The 14,606-nt window shown below is 40.2% G+C and overlaps 1 protein-coding gene across 1 annotated transcript in view; it reads left to right on the forward strand.

Moving 5' to 3' along the window:
* The window catches only part of TSPAN9 (tetraspanin 9), a 170,287-nt gene that overhangs the window by 35,357 nt on the left and 120,324 nt on the right, over window positions 1-14,606 (forward strand). The gene's annotated exons all lie outside the window — the stretch shown is intronic.

Consider the following 14,606-nt stretch of genomic DNA (forward strand, 5'->3'; position numbering starts at 1 on the left):
CAATGTGCCATCTGATACATTTCATGCACAGTGGTCCCAACCACCAAGGCCTGGCCGCTTGCCAGTGAGGACCTGAGCAGGGCAGAGTTTCAGAATGTGCTTGGGGTGGTCATGAATGTCAAGTTTCTGATGCCTCTCTGAAATGAGATGTCGTAACAGCTGTGCATTCCTATCCCGCTGCAGAACAGGAGTGGGATTCATGTTCTGATTCATATTCATTTGCTAGAGGGAGCTTCTGATTGCCTTCCAGATGGTGGTCAACTGAGTCTTGCTTGGGTGTCTTGAGAAGTGTCTGTTACATCAGGAAGCTTCAGGAACTGGGAGTGAAGAAGAGGGAGAGAAATAGTCAGCAGTTTTGGAAGAGCATTTTACCAGGAGGAGTGTGTTGGCTGTCTAAGGCAGCAGTTAATACAAAAGGTTATATTCAGGGGTGGGGAAGTCTGTTCCTAGTTCTTGGAACTGCTTGGTGATGATGGTGCAGTAGTTATGTCAGCCCCTGCTTCAGTATTTCCATCTGCTCGATGGGATGCTGCTTGTGAGACATATTCAGCTCGACAAAATAAGTTCCTCTCATGCAGCCAGTTACCAGGGATTGTGTTTTTCTACTGTAACTTTGTGTAGCCTGTATGCAGAAAAAGGGCGTTGGCATGAAAAAAGGAGTGAAAGACAGTAACGTCAACATTTTGTGCTTTTGTTTCACATAATAGATCATCACCGCTTGTTTAAAAGCTTTTGAACAAGTATTCATCTCTTCAAGGAAGATGCTGTCATTCTTGTGGGAATTACCCTATTTCCCCCACCTTAAAAACTTGTAACAACCTGCCGATTCAGAAATGAGTGTGTCCCTTGGCATCGTGCTCCTTCATGGCTCTATCCTTTCCCTTTCTCAGGTCCTCAATCTAATTACTGTCAGTGCAACAGCTGCTGCCTCTGCACTGCTGAAATCTGTGTCTGTTCGTTCCAGTGAGTTTCCCTCTCATTTCCAGGCTCAGCTGAGAGGTACCCTCTGCCTGTGCCTCCTGCTTTTGTCTCCTCCTAACTAGTGACATAAAGCATTTTGGTGTACAATTTGCATTAATAATATGAAAACAAAAATTGCCTCACAAAAACGCAAACAAGCACTGAAAAAAACCTGTGTTGTGTGAGACAGTGGCTCCTTTGGACCCTTGTTTTGATAACCTTAGATTGGGAAAAAAATCCTACTGTGCATCTTCATGTCTCACTGAGCTCTTTCTTCAGTGAATTAAGATCAGCTCCCTTTCCCGCCAGCTCATTGTTTGATCAGGAGCGTGCAAGTGCCCAAGATGTAGGGCAACACAAAGAGGTGTTGTGTCTGTTCATGTAGCATAAGTATATATATAGGACAGGACAGCATTGTCTGAAAATGTAATTAAATGTATAAAAAAAAAAGGAGTGGCTGTGAAAAACGTGCATGGATTATTCTAATCCTGCTCCCTGCAGAACAAAGGACAAATGTGCTGCTGCTACTCTAGTTGCAGCCTGTTCTTCTTAGCCTGTAAGCATGCATGAGGAGAATCAACTCAATAGAAAGTAAATGTAAAATCACAAAATAATTACCAGTAATGTGTTTAAGGATGGCCTGCTCTAAGCTTACTTTTTTTGCTCTTTCTTTGTCTGCTCCAAAGCAAACATAAAAAGTATAATGTTAAAATAAGGGACAGAAGAAAAAACCCAGGCCAGTCTGTTTTTTGTTTCTGAGCCATGTGAAGAATGCCTTCAAAGGTTTTTTTAAAATATATCTATGTTGTTTACTGAGATTATTTGTTTCTCTGCACTAGAAATTTAGATGCACCAGCAGCATCATGGAAGAAAGATTGGTGTTTGTACGAAATAAGGGAAACAGAGATAGGAAATAAGGGCTGGGGGCACAGTAAAGCTTTGTCCTTTTTCTCTACCACTCATCCTTTTTGATTTTAAAGGTCTTTTGCCTTTGTTTTATTTCCCATTAAAGCTCAGTCTTTCAAGCTTATTTTTCACAGCCCTGGAGACCAGAACCAGAATCTCCACTCCCTTCCCACCTCTTTGAGTTTACTAGTACAAACTGGAATTAAAAAAAAGAAAACAACTTGCAATCTCAGAATGTACAGCCAAGCTGAAGTTGCCAACACTGGGTATGTGTACTGGTGCATCTAAGGAACTGAGGTCATTTCACTGATGCTACTCAGTATTGAACACTTGATTGTATGGATATAGCCATGGAGTTAACTCCTCCATCTTCTACCCATTCCTACCCATCATCCATCAGTAGATGATAATTTCCTCTGTTCCTACATAAATAAGTTGTCAAACTGACATAGTAGGAATGTGCTGGAATTTGTAGGTGACATGAGTGTTTAAATTGTCTCCTTGTCAAGGTAGGAGCTGCTTTTGTTTTCGTTTTCCTGAGGCAGAAAAAGAGAAAATTGCCATTTGCCTGGGATTTCTCAATGACATACGAATCCCCAGGTCTGCAGCCCCACTCCTGTTTCTGTTAGAGACCCCATCACTCCTGGACAAGCATGGACAGCCCCCTACTCCTGCATCCCCTGCATTGTGGATCCTCCATTTCTTATTCTTGCATCCACTAGCAGGTCCTCCAGTAGACTTCCAGACTTGAGTCTCTCCAAAAGGTGGCCGGGACCACCCTGATCTGTCCAGAATCCAGTTCCACTAGTTGCCTGACTCCCAGGGACACATGTATACCTGTCTGCCAAGCCACCTAGCTTAGCTACTTGTTTAGCCAGCAAGTAGCTGCTGGCTTTATAGTTCCTAGCAATTACACATCCAGTGCTGTTGCTGGCACCACACACACATGGACTTCAAGACCTGTAGTCCCACTCCAAAATCATCACCATCTACAGAAAAGTGAGTAAGTAGGCTCACTGACCTTTGGATACCAATCATTCCCACACAGAGTGGAAAAGTTATTTTTTTATAATTTTTTTTATGACTCTTATTCAAGAATTTTAAACTATTAGGTAGCTGCAAAACTTCTTTATGAGGTTATGACTGTGATGGATGCTTGGCTTTCTGGTCACCTTTGCATTTATTTTTCTGTTAAGATGTTTTCTGTAGTGCTTATCATCAGCGTATTTGTGTGCTTATATAAAGAAGATTCATGATGCGATGAATGATGACCTGACAGGGTTGATGATAACAATTCTGATTAGTTTATTTATGAGCTACTACTTTTTTTGCTGTAACTGGTAAAATATAAGAGGGATGAAAAGGATGTGGGAACTCCAAAAATACCTCTCTCTTAGGCTCTTTTTACCCAGCTGTTAGTTCGGCTCCAGTCCTTCAGTTTCCCCCATCTCTCTCTACTTTTCTCTCTTTTTTTTTTTTACCCCCTCCACCCTTCAGTCTGCTGCAGCTGTTAGAATTTCATCATTGTCTCCAAACACCATGTTTCCCATTAGCAGCACAGCCCCCTCTGTGCTAAGGGGAATGTCATTTGTGTGCTTTGCATGTGTATTATTGTTAGATGGTCTGCAGCCAAAGCAGTACTTACACCTCTGATTGCAGCAAGGGTCAGTTCCTCTCTAAGAGGCACACATTAGATGCATAAATATTGAAGGATGAGGTTTGCAGACTTTCTGGTAGAAAGTGGTTAAGCCTTTTTGTTCTCATGCTCTGCTTTTCAGATGCTTGCACTGTAGTTAGCCTTATCAGCATTTGATTTAACACTGGATGCCAGAGTATTTATTCCTTTTGGCAGTTTTAGTGCCATGTCACTCACTGACTGTCACAGTTGTACCATATATTAGATGGCTTATCCTAAGAAAACATTTCAGGTATGAAACCACTGCTCATTCTAATATACTTTATCTATATATCGGGGGGGGGGGGGGGAGGGGCGTGTTTTAGCTGATTTTTAGGTTGGTGTGCCTTTTGAATCAATGGCTTTTGTGAATTTCTTTTTGCTCACTATCTTAATTTCTGCCTGATACCCATTTTGCATTTGCTTTAGCTTTGCACAAAAACTCTGGTAGTGCCCTTGCTCTTTCCTTACAGTCTTCCATGATTAGAATCTCTGATGGATTCCTGCAGGGCATGGCAGGCGTCTTAATTTGGACGTGGGGGTCAGCTTGGAGTTCTAAGTTACTCATAGCATGGTTCTATCTTGCTCCCACAAAATGTCCTAAAATAGATGTTAATTACAGTGTTTCTTTGCTACCCTCTGGTTTTCTTCAAGAGAGGTCTTGACTCTCCTCAGGCTACAGTGCCTGTAGATTTAACTTACCGGACCACTGGGAGGAGAAACTTATTCCAGGGAACAGAATAGGCCTTCAAGTCCAGATTGGTTTGTACCTGCCCATATAGTCTGCATGTGTGTATCCATGTGCCAAAATAAACCATGGGATGTATAGTGACCTGGGATGTATAGGATGAAGTCATGGGACATCTGTGCTCACTGATGCAAAGCTTCTATTTGCACACCTGAACACCGAAAGCATAATGCCACTGTATATTGCCTCATTTCTACATTGGATGCATATTGTGAATTCTGTTGTGCAAATACAATCTTATTTTGTGCAGTCTAAGGCAGTTTAAAGCAAAATACTTCTGACTGGACTTGTCATCTTCTATTCTTCCCTCTCAAAAAATGTCAAGGGCATTTGCACACCACTTTGACAATTCTAGATATTTTTCTTTTTTTCTGTCATGTTTGTTTCATTAAATTCTTTGTAAAGAGATAGTAGATGCAACTCCTTTTGCAGTGTAGTCTGTATAATGCATGGGCTTAGGACACTTTCTAGTCCATCTGCCCCCAGCATATCTTGGTGCATGGGGTTATTCCTCTTCAGGTGCAAAACTTTGCATTTCCTTTTGTCACTTCTCATGAGGTTCCCGTGAGCCCATATTTCCAGCCTGTCAAGGTCCCTGGGAATGGTGACATAACCATCTGGTGTATCAGCCAATCTTCTTGATTTTGTATCATCTGCAGATTTGTCAAGGGGAGACAGTGACAATGGCAAATACAGCATCAAAAAAATCTCATTTCATGCTCAGAGTGAAAGCAGAATCTTGTCAGGTGGCCTAGGAAGAAAGAACTGGATGCAGTTTAACTCCATTGGGTAAAGCTTAAAAAAGTTTTCCTCCACCTCAGGGCTCTTGGATTTCTCTGCTGATGAGGACTGTATGTGACCTTTCTATGTTTTAATTATTCAGGAAGGATGTCCTACGCTAGGGAGCGCCTGCTAATAAAAAAGTCTGAAATAAATGCTTCAAATGACTACTTTTGATGTGTTCTTCAGATCCTGTAAGTCAAGGAGATCCTAGTTGGAAATCCTTATGAGACTCTAGGAAGCCCTGAGGGGCTGCAGGTGTTATCTCCCAGTATATAAGTAATGCTCAGCACAATTTGAGTTAAAGGAAATGTGGGGGTTTTTTGGAAATAAATACAGATTCATGACTATCTTGGATGGACCTTTCTGTTTCTTACTTTTGCTAGTCAGGAGGGACCTGCTTTCTTCAGCAGTCTGCGACTTGTTGGCCACGTGGCTTTGATATGCCCCATGCATAACAGAATGCCCAGCTCTCCTCCACCTGGTGCTGAATGCTGCTGGTTGAAATTCGCATCTGCTATGGCTAATGCTCACAGTAAGCTGTCCTGAAAGTGCATTTTTACCTTGTGTTTATTGACCTGGAGGTTCTGGGGAGATCACTTGAAACAACACGTTTAAACTCTGCAAATCCTGGTCTGAAAACAGGTGTTGAAAACTGATTGCCAACTTGCTTTGGGGATGTGGACTTAATTGGTTCATTCTGCTAACAATGTTTTTAATAGACTTATCTCTTACAAGTCTCATCAAGTCTGCTTTGCTTCCTCCTGCCAAATAAATATTCCCTAATAATCCCCAAATCTCTTCCTTCATCTTCATTATTTATTTGCTTGTTTAATATTTTTTTTTTTTCCTCCCAGAAGCCTAAACTGACTTACATGTGAGCTGCTCCTTGGCTGAACCACATAGCAGTTGCTGTATGGTGTACTGTATTTGTCAGTGTCTTCCGAAAAACTGCTGGTACTCCAGAAAATCATGGCTACATAGTGATGTTCCTGAGGAATGTGGAGGTGCCTTGGGAGAATAATAATGAAACAGGTCTTTCATGTCTCTTCTGTGCTAAAGCAACAGGGAAGCAGTTAGTTCTGGGCTTCTGGTGTTGTACTGAGTTTCTCATTTTCCATCCTTAAAAGTTCTCAATGAATTCAGACAATTCTAGAATTACATTTAAAAAACCCCCCAAAGATAGGGATCTTCTTGGGCATTTGCAGGATTATGGGTTGGATCTCCTGTAGAACCAACCCCACACTGCAAGTGCCTTCCTGCTGGAGAATAAGACATAAGCAGCTAGTAACTGATTCTTTTAAACTGTTACCTAAGCATTCTGCATAATTGCTTCATAAACAGTCTGAATAAACATTTTAAATGATGTTATTTTAAAATTCAGTTGATCTAATTTATTTTCCACGAGTGTATCTTTAGAATAGAATACAAAATTTTAGTTGGAAATTTATTTCAGATGAACTTCTGCTCTGTCAGCATCCTAATGGAGGAATTGCACACATGATCTGCAGCACCTTTCCCAAGGAATGAAAAGGAAGGAAATGCAGATTTGCAGATTTTGTCCATGTCACTCACTTACAAATAGGTCCCTGCTGAATAATAAAGAGTTTCAGTGTCGTTGACTTTTTTTTTTTTTTTTTTTTAGCTAAATAGTCACAGGCTTCACATAGTATAAGGTCCCTCTAGCTGGGTACCATTTTAGGAGAGCTCTATATTATATTACATGTTTCTAGCTGCTGGTTCAAATTTCTAAAGTAGGATTTTTCTGATTACAAGCTAAAGTTTGAATTTCCAGCCCCACTGAATCCCCCTCCAAATCTGCTGACTCCGCCAGGCAGACTGATGTTTTAGTGGATTTGTTAATGTTCAAGCTACATTCTTACCATTCTTTTCTCACAGGAAAATATCTGTAAATAACTCTGTCTAAAATTTCTTACTCTGCTGGGTTTCCTGTCACTCTCAGGAACTTTAGTGCCTTCTTTATTTTGAGTGTTAGTTTATCTCCAGGAATAACCAACTGAGGGTATGATGATGGATCAGTGCCATTTGGGTAAAGAAGCATATGTTGAAATGTGCTTTTTCTACCTTGTTTTAAAGGTACATAGTATCACTTTATCCTTGCATGTATTAAGGGAGATTTTTACTTCTAGGTTTTAATCTTAAAGTAGGATTATTGTAACACTAGTTTCTTACTTCTTTTCCTGCATGAGTCATTGGTTGTATTAAGGTTTAGTGATTGAATCTCACTAAAGCCTTTCTCCCCCCACAACCCCAATTCTAAAGTTTTCAATCACAAAAACCAGTCTCAAAAATTACATTTTTTGTATCAAGAACAAGGAGTCCAGTTTAACTAGCAAAAGAAATTGCAGAACTGTTACTGAGGATAAAAGCTAGTTGTAGCCTTGAAATTGAATTTAAAGTTTTCTTCCCCTTCAAGACAATTGCACAAATTTATTTTGTCTCATTTCAAGTCTTTTGTCTCATCCCCAAAACCACTCTGTAGTTTCTTTTAATTCAAAATAGATGCATTAATGAATGCTTTCAACAGAGTTACATTTAGGCCAACATTTTTGAACTTTTTCAGTTACAAAATAAAGACTTGAATATATTTCCCTTTTTTTTTTGTATTGAGAAGTTTTGTAAGAAGATTGTGGATAATTGGCAGTTTTACAAATTAACCTGAAGTGTGAATTTCAGAACTTTAAAGCAGTAAAATGTCAAAAGTTAAGTCAGTACTCTCTGTTCAGACCACCACCAATCCTTGTTGCACTTAGGAGGTGAGCTTTCTATGGCTCTCTGAATAGTTCTTTTGACACTTCCTTTTAAAAAGCCCAAAATCATCTATTTGCTGTCCAGTTTCAAAAATTCGACAGAACATCTGAGAAGTGCTAGAGAGTTCACATTCAACAGGGTCATTATCTTGAATACCTGCTGTCTTTTTGTGATGTTTCAATCCTTCTAAGGATTGCTGTGGGAGTCAGTCAGCAACCTCGTGAGGACCTTATACAGCACTGTGCTGGGGCAAAGACAAAAGGGGTCAAACAGGGTTAAACAGTGCCTTGGTTTGAGAGAGCTCTGTTGCTCCAGGTTTTTGCTGCAGTGTGGCAGCATTCTGGCTTGTGTCAGGAGCGTGGCTGGGGCACGAGTGTAGGAAGGTGAGCATTATATGTACTCTGAGCATGTGAGGAGTCTCCTTGCTCCCCACAGCTGAGTGCCCGAGCTGGATGAAAGCTTTTCCACATTCCTCAGCTCTTAAGAGTAGAACTTTCTGCGTTGAAAGGGAGGGATACCTGTAGCTGATGGAAGCCCCAAGCATGGAAAGCCGTGATCTTCTTACAAACACCACCTTGGGAATTTCAGGATCTTTAAGTTTTCTCCTCTCACTAGACAAGCCTGAAGGTTAGTCAGCTCTGTGTAGAGGGGAATGTGTTGAAATTGTACACTCTCCTGTAGCAGGTAGGCAATTATATGCAGGAATGACACAGTAATAAGAACTACAAGCACGAGCTGTTTTAAGGTAAGATCTTGTTGCTCTGGTTGGCTGGCAGTTTGGACTTAATTGGAACTTATTTTATTATTCTGATAATTTATATTGAATTTAAATGCATCATGCTGGCTGATAGGAGTATATTAAATGTAGCAAATCTTCTGCTGGGTAGTCTATAATACAAGGCATTTTCAAGAACTGGCAGGCTTTGTACAGGCCAAATTATCATGCAAAACGTCTGAGAGCATATGATTTATGCCAAAGGTGCTGTAAGATTGCGTAAATTTAAGACTTTTATTCTCAACTATTGCATTCATACACTAAAATAATTATAGGGTCCTGACGATGCAGCACCATTTAAGAAAATGAATGACTTAATTTTACTTAAGTCTATTGTTAAAGATAAAACTATGCTACTGTATTAAAAGAAAAGAAAAGAAAAGAAAAGAAAAGAAAAACCCTGCACAAGATGATGAAGTGCTGTCAAGTCACAGATCATAACACTGCAACTGGGAGTTGCTCCCTGTGGAGGAATTGTATTGGTTTTACATCCTTTATTTTAAAGTGTCCTTACATGATCAAACAGTTCCTACAAATGTTAAAATTTGGTGAAACCTCCATTGCTGTTAACTTTTCATATTGACTGTCTAAGAGCATGGCCAGCAGTTGGATCTGAACTGACTCACTGCTAAACCTGCTATAATTATTTATAATCATTGTCTGTGAGTGGGGGTGGGGGTATAATTATTTCTGGCACAAAGATGCTCAGAAGTAGAAAATTACTAGGTTTTGTGTGTACACACGGTACCACAGTGGTACCACCTGATGATTGGCACTTGGGTGTGAGCACCTACAGCATCAGGCTGAACCCAAAACTGTCTGCTTGCCCATGTCCTCTGTGGAAACCAGCTTCTTCTCTGTGCATGGGCATTATTTGTGCTGTAGGAATCCAGACTGTCTTCTGGCTGACTGTAGAAGAGCTTGTCCGTCCACTGAGGCATGGGGTTTGTGAGGCCTGCAGGGGAAGGAGGAACTTAACAGCCTTCTGGCACAGGAACAGTCACTTCTCTTGTCCTCACCCTTACAAACAGGTTGGCTTTTCCAGCAAAGTACTTGGCTTTCCTTATGTGACCGACCAGATGAAAAATATGGGTAAACTATGAAAAAAGACTTAAGGGAAAAAAAAGATAAAAAATTCCCCACCAAGTTAGGTTTGCTGTTGAGAACAGACTGACAAGGCAACTGAACCAAAGAGCTTGGTCAGATGGTGACCGGGCAAAGAAATGATGCTGAGAGATGGCCCACGTCAAACCCAGATGTGACAAACTGAGAAGCAGCAGCCATCACTCAGCAGTTCTTCCTTGTGCAGTGCTGTGGCTGGTCAGGTCCTAATCCTCATTAGTTACCTATTAGTAGCGTACAGCTGTGTGGCACTTTGAGATAAGGCTGGGTTTGGTGTCTCAAGTGGAAGCAATGGAGCTGGAGAGGAGGAAGTGTAGGAAAGGATGGATGGGTGTACAGATGTTTTGTTGTACTCTTTCTTGACTCCCTGTATAACTCCCTTACATAAGGACCCTGAGAGCAACTTCAGTGTTAACAGGACAAGTCTACAGTGTATCACGAGCAGTTGCCGCTTCAGCTGCTTCTCACTCACCATCAACATAGAAATGGAAAAAGGGAAAAAGTGCAGTGGGAGAGGAATAATAGATAAATAGCTGATTCTATTTGCTAGAAGTTCCTTCCAGGTCAGCATGACACTGACAATCCAAGTCCTAGTTGTGTTAGAAAATTTTGATAAGAGCTCAGACATTTAATATTTGAGGTGACATTCCTAGTTTAGGTTGTGATAGGTGTATCTTAATTTTTTTCTTTTTTTTTGCTTCACATCAGTCCTCTAGTTTTATTTATCATATTTCCAGTTCTGAGCACTCTAATATTAGCTTTTTTTTTTTTCTTTAAGTAAACCTAAAGTATTTATCTGTACAGTATTTATCTGCCAGAACAGAGTGGTGTTGATAGAAACTGATACACTGGTGCTCTGTTTTCTCAGCCTTCCAGAAAATTGCTGGTCAGCAATACCTACTGTGAAGTATATAGTCCTCAGGTGATATAAGTGAGGTGTGTGGACTTAAAGGCTTTTGTGGAACTGTGCTGGATTTTTCTAAGATAAATTTAATTCCAACTCTGATAAAACAAGTGAAGGAATTGCAAAAAGATTGACAGTTGCAAGAGAGTGACCTATAGGAGAGTGACCTCTAAAGAAGGAAGAATGAGCACTTTTTTTTTTCCTCTCATCTGTGCTGCTTAAAGAAAGCTTGGAAGATTATTTCCATGTTTTGCCACTTTTAACAATAGAAACTCAGATCTGGCTAAGCATCTAAAGAGGTTTTCAGTAATTGGAGAGTAATGGCATCACAGCTTTCAAATGAATTTTGAAATAAATTACTACTTGAAGATCCATATCTTTTTTTTTTTATGTTATTCAAGCACTTTCTGAATTCATTGGGAATTTTCGAGGATGGAAGAACCACAAGTCTACAGCAGAATTGCCTATTTTCAGAATAGAGTGAAAAGCAAACTTTATCATTCTGCTATATTAAACACATCCAAAAGTCCAAAACATGTTGAGAAGAATGCCTCTTTTTTTTGGTAGTGTGGTTTTAAATTCCCAATTTTATGATAAGTTAAATAAAATGGAACTTATCTGGATTAATCTTTTTTCCCCCATCATTAATTTAGTTGTTATTCTCTGGGGAGAAATAGATTTGGTGTTAGCTTAGATGTTAGTTTTGGCTGAGAGAGTGGGAAATAGGAAAATGGTTTTACTGCTTCTCATCATATAATGAATGGTCCAATGATTAAGAATTTCAATTTCCATGTATTTTGCATTATGTTAAAACCTCAAAACTACTTATTAGCTGGTGTAATATTTAATTTAGGATTATGTAAAATTGGATGTGGTTTGAAATCTGGAAATGAGTTAAAACTGTAAAAATGTGTTATATGGTTATATAAGGCTACATTAATTGTGCTGGAGGCTTAAAGAATAATGTTTCTAAAAACATGGTTTGCATTTAAAATTAGCATTAGGGCAAAAAATCTGTTGTATGTTGAAGTTTATTTGTTAGTCACTGTGCTGAAGTATAAAAATGGAACTTATCACTGTGTTTCAAGGTTTGGGGTATTTTTAGTTAGGAGGAAACCTTTTTTTTTTTTCTTCTTCTTTGTTAGTCTACAGCTTCATGTGAGGTTGTGTTGGTGTTTAGCCCCAACCATCAACTAAGTCCCATGCAGCAGCTTCCTCCCCATGGGATGATGAAGAGGATGGGAAGTGTAAAAGACAGAAAACTCATGGGTTGAGACAAAGATAGTTTAATAGGGAAAGCAAAATCTGAGCACTCAAACAATGCAAAACAAGGAATCACTTCCCATGGGCAGGCAGGTCTTCAGCCATCCCCAGGACAGTGAGGCTCCATCACAAGTAATGGTGACCTGGGAAGACAAATGCCATCACTCTGAATATTCCCCTCTTCTTTCTTCTTCCCCGAGCTCTACATACTAAGCAGGACACCATATGGTCTGGGAGATCCCTCAGGTCAGTTGGGGTCGGCTGTCCTGGCTGTGTCCCCTCCCAACTTCTTGTGGACCCACAGCCTCCTCAGCTTTGGGGTCAGTGAGGAGCAGAAAGAGCCTTAATTCTGTGCCAGCACTACTTAGCAATTAAACAAAACCAACAAAAACCTCTGTTATCAGCACTGTTTCCAGCAGAAATCCCATACCAGCCCCACACCAGCTACTGTGAAGAAAATTAACTGTACCCCAGCCAAAACCAGCACAGGTGGTGATGAAACAGACCTAGTTGTTTAAGCTGCAGTGAGAACAGTAGCTTCTCAGAAAATACTGCTGCTGTCAAAGGTGACATCACCCCTTGTTCTATTCTACACTTAATTTAACAGCAAACTTGGAATACTTGAACATGTCTGTCTAATTAAAAATATTTTAATAGCGTCACAATTTTTAGATCTTAGAAGTTGTCATAACTTGGAATTTTTAGTAATTTCATTTGAGGTGAAAACTTGCAGATTTATCTGGTTATCTGATTTACTTAAAGCATTGAGAAACAAGGCAGTCATTGTTCAGAACCAGCATGGGTTCACCCTGCTTAACCAAGTTAACTTCCTTTTTATGACAAGGTCACCCACCTAGTTGACCAAAGGAGGCTTTTTTTTTTTTTTTTTTTTTTTTTTTTTTTTTTTTTGTAATTTTATCAAAACTTTAGGTACTGTTTCTTTTCTCACAGTGTCTTTCTGGATAGACTGTTCATCACACATCTAGACAAGTTCATAGGACATGGAGTGAGCAAAAGGCTGTTGGGTGGGGCTCAAGGGGTTACAGTAAATGGGGTTACATCAGCCTGGCAGTCAGTCACCAGTAGAGTTCCCTATGACACAGTTTTAGGGCCAGTGCTTTTTCATGTCTTCATAAATTGTCTGGACACTGAAATCAAATGTGCCTTAAGAAAGTTTGCTGACAAGGAGGAGCTGTGAGCACCCTCAAGAGCAGAGAAGCCTTATAGAGAGATCTGGATAGCCTGGGGAGCTGGACAATCAGCAAACGTGAAATTTAGCAAGGGAAATTTAGCAAGGTGCCACGTTCTCCACCTGGGATAGGACAATCCTGATTGTCTTTCTGGTCACCAGTGACAGGACACAGATGACATGAAATGACATGAAACCAAACGAAATAAAATGAAATGAGATGAAACTATATCAGGGGAAGTTCAGCTTGGATGTTAGGAATGGGTCCATCACAGAGAATGTGGTCAGTCACAGGAACTGGCTCCACAGGGAAGTGTCACAGCAGCAGACTGGTCAGAGCTAAGGAGCATCTGGCCAAAGCTCTTAGTCATAGGGTCTAGTTTTAGGCAGTCTTGTGAGGAGCAGGGTGTTGGACTTGCTGATCCTTATACGTCCCTTCCAACTTGAGATATTCTGTGATTCTGTGGCTCATTCTTTTACTTACTATGTGGAAAATTACAAGGCTCTTGTTTAAAATGCAGCAACCACCTGCCAAATTGTTCACTGAATTTTATTCATTTGCCTTTTGTTACCGTGCACACCTTTGCTTTTTTTGGGTTTTGATTTTAAAATGTGACTATCTGCATTCAGCCTTTTGCATTTGAAAGATGAACAAAAATTCAGGATAATGTTAACTCCTGCAAGGTCTGGTGTAAAAGTGCTGAAACGTACTTTTTAGCTGCTCTGTGAGGCTTTTGGAAAGGCTGATTTCCCATTAGGGTTTCAGTTTCAGAATGGAAAAGACACGTGAAGCAAGCAGTCTCTGCATTGCCGTGCTGCAGCAGAATCCCATAACGTGAGGTATCTGCCTGTAATTCAAAACTTCAAGAGGGATCCAGCTGAAGCAACAAAGGTCCCACTTTTGGCATTTGTGCAGCAGCTGCCTGGGCATTGTGCCATTCATCAGAGGCAATGCACATTCCCTCTCAATCCTGCTGTGATTCCCTTCCTCCCTCCTGTTTCAAATGCTTTCATAGAGCTGAGCAGTGTGAACTTTCATCAGAGGAGGTGAAAGTGGTGTTGCTCATTCTGAACATGCTGGGATTGTTTTCCCAAGTTCAAGTCCCACGGAACGTTTATTCCTGTTTTTCTCCTCACATTTGCTTCCTCTTAGCCCTTCAGTTGACTTGTTCTTTGGTGTAATTACATGAAAAATGCTAAGAGCCTTTTCCAGGCAAAGAAAATTAATGTCCTTCTACACTGAGCTGTACTACATTCCCAGTAATTTGGTTATGTTTGGTCCTTTGCAAATGGAGACCATAAAGGACAAGCAGCTTTGATCCATCTCAGTTACAATTGCTATGATATCCCATCCTTGGAGTCAATGTGGGGTTTTTTCAGCAACAGTCAGTATAGTTTCTGAATGTGGAACTTAATTTTCATTGTTACATGATATAAATGGCAGTTGGGGAGATTTTTATTACATCATTTTGTAAGAAGCTGTAGTTAAAAACATAAATATCATCTATCTGT

The sequence above is a fragment of the Chamaea fasciata genome, unplaced genomic scaffold, assembly GCF_029207755.1.
Source record: "Chamaea fasciata isolate MVZ Bird 193981 ecotype frontalis unplaced genomic scaffold, bChaFas1.0.hap1 SCAF_2, whole genome shotgun sequence".
In the NCBI taxonomy this organism is placed as follows: domain Eukaryota; kingdom Metazoa; phylum Chordata; class Aves; order Passeriformes; family Sylviidae; genus Chamaea; species Chamaea fasciata.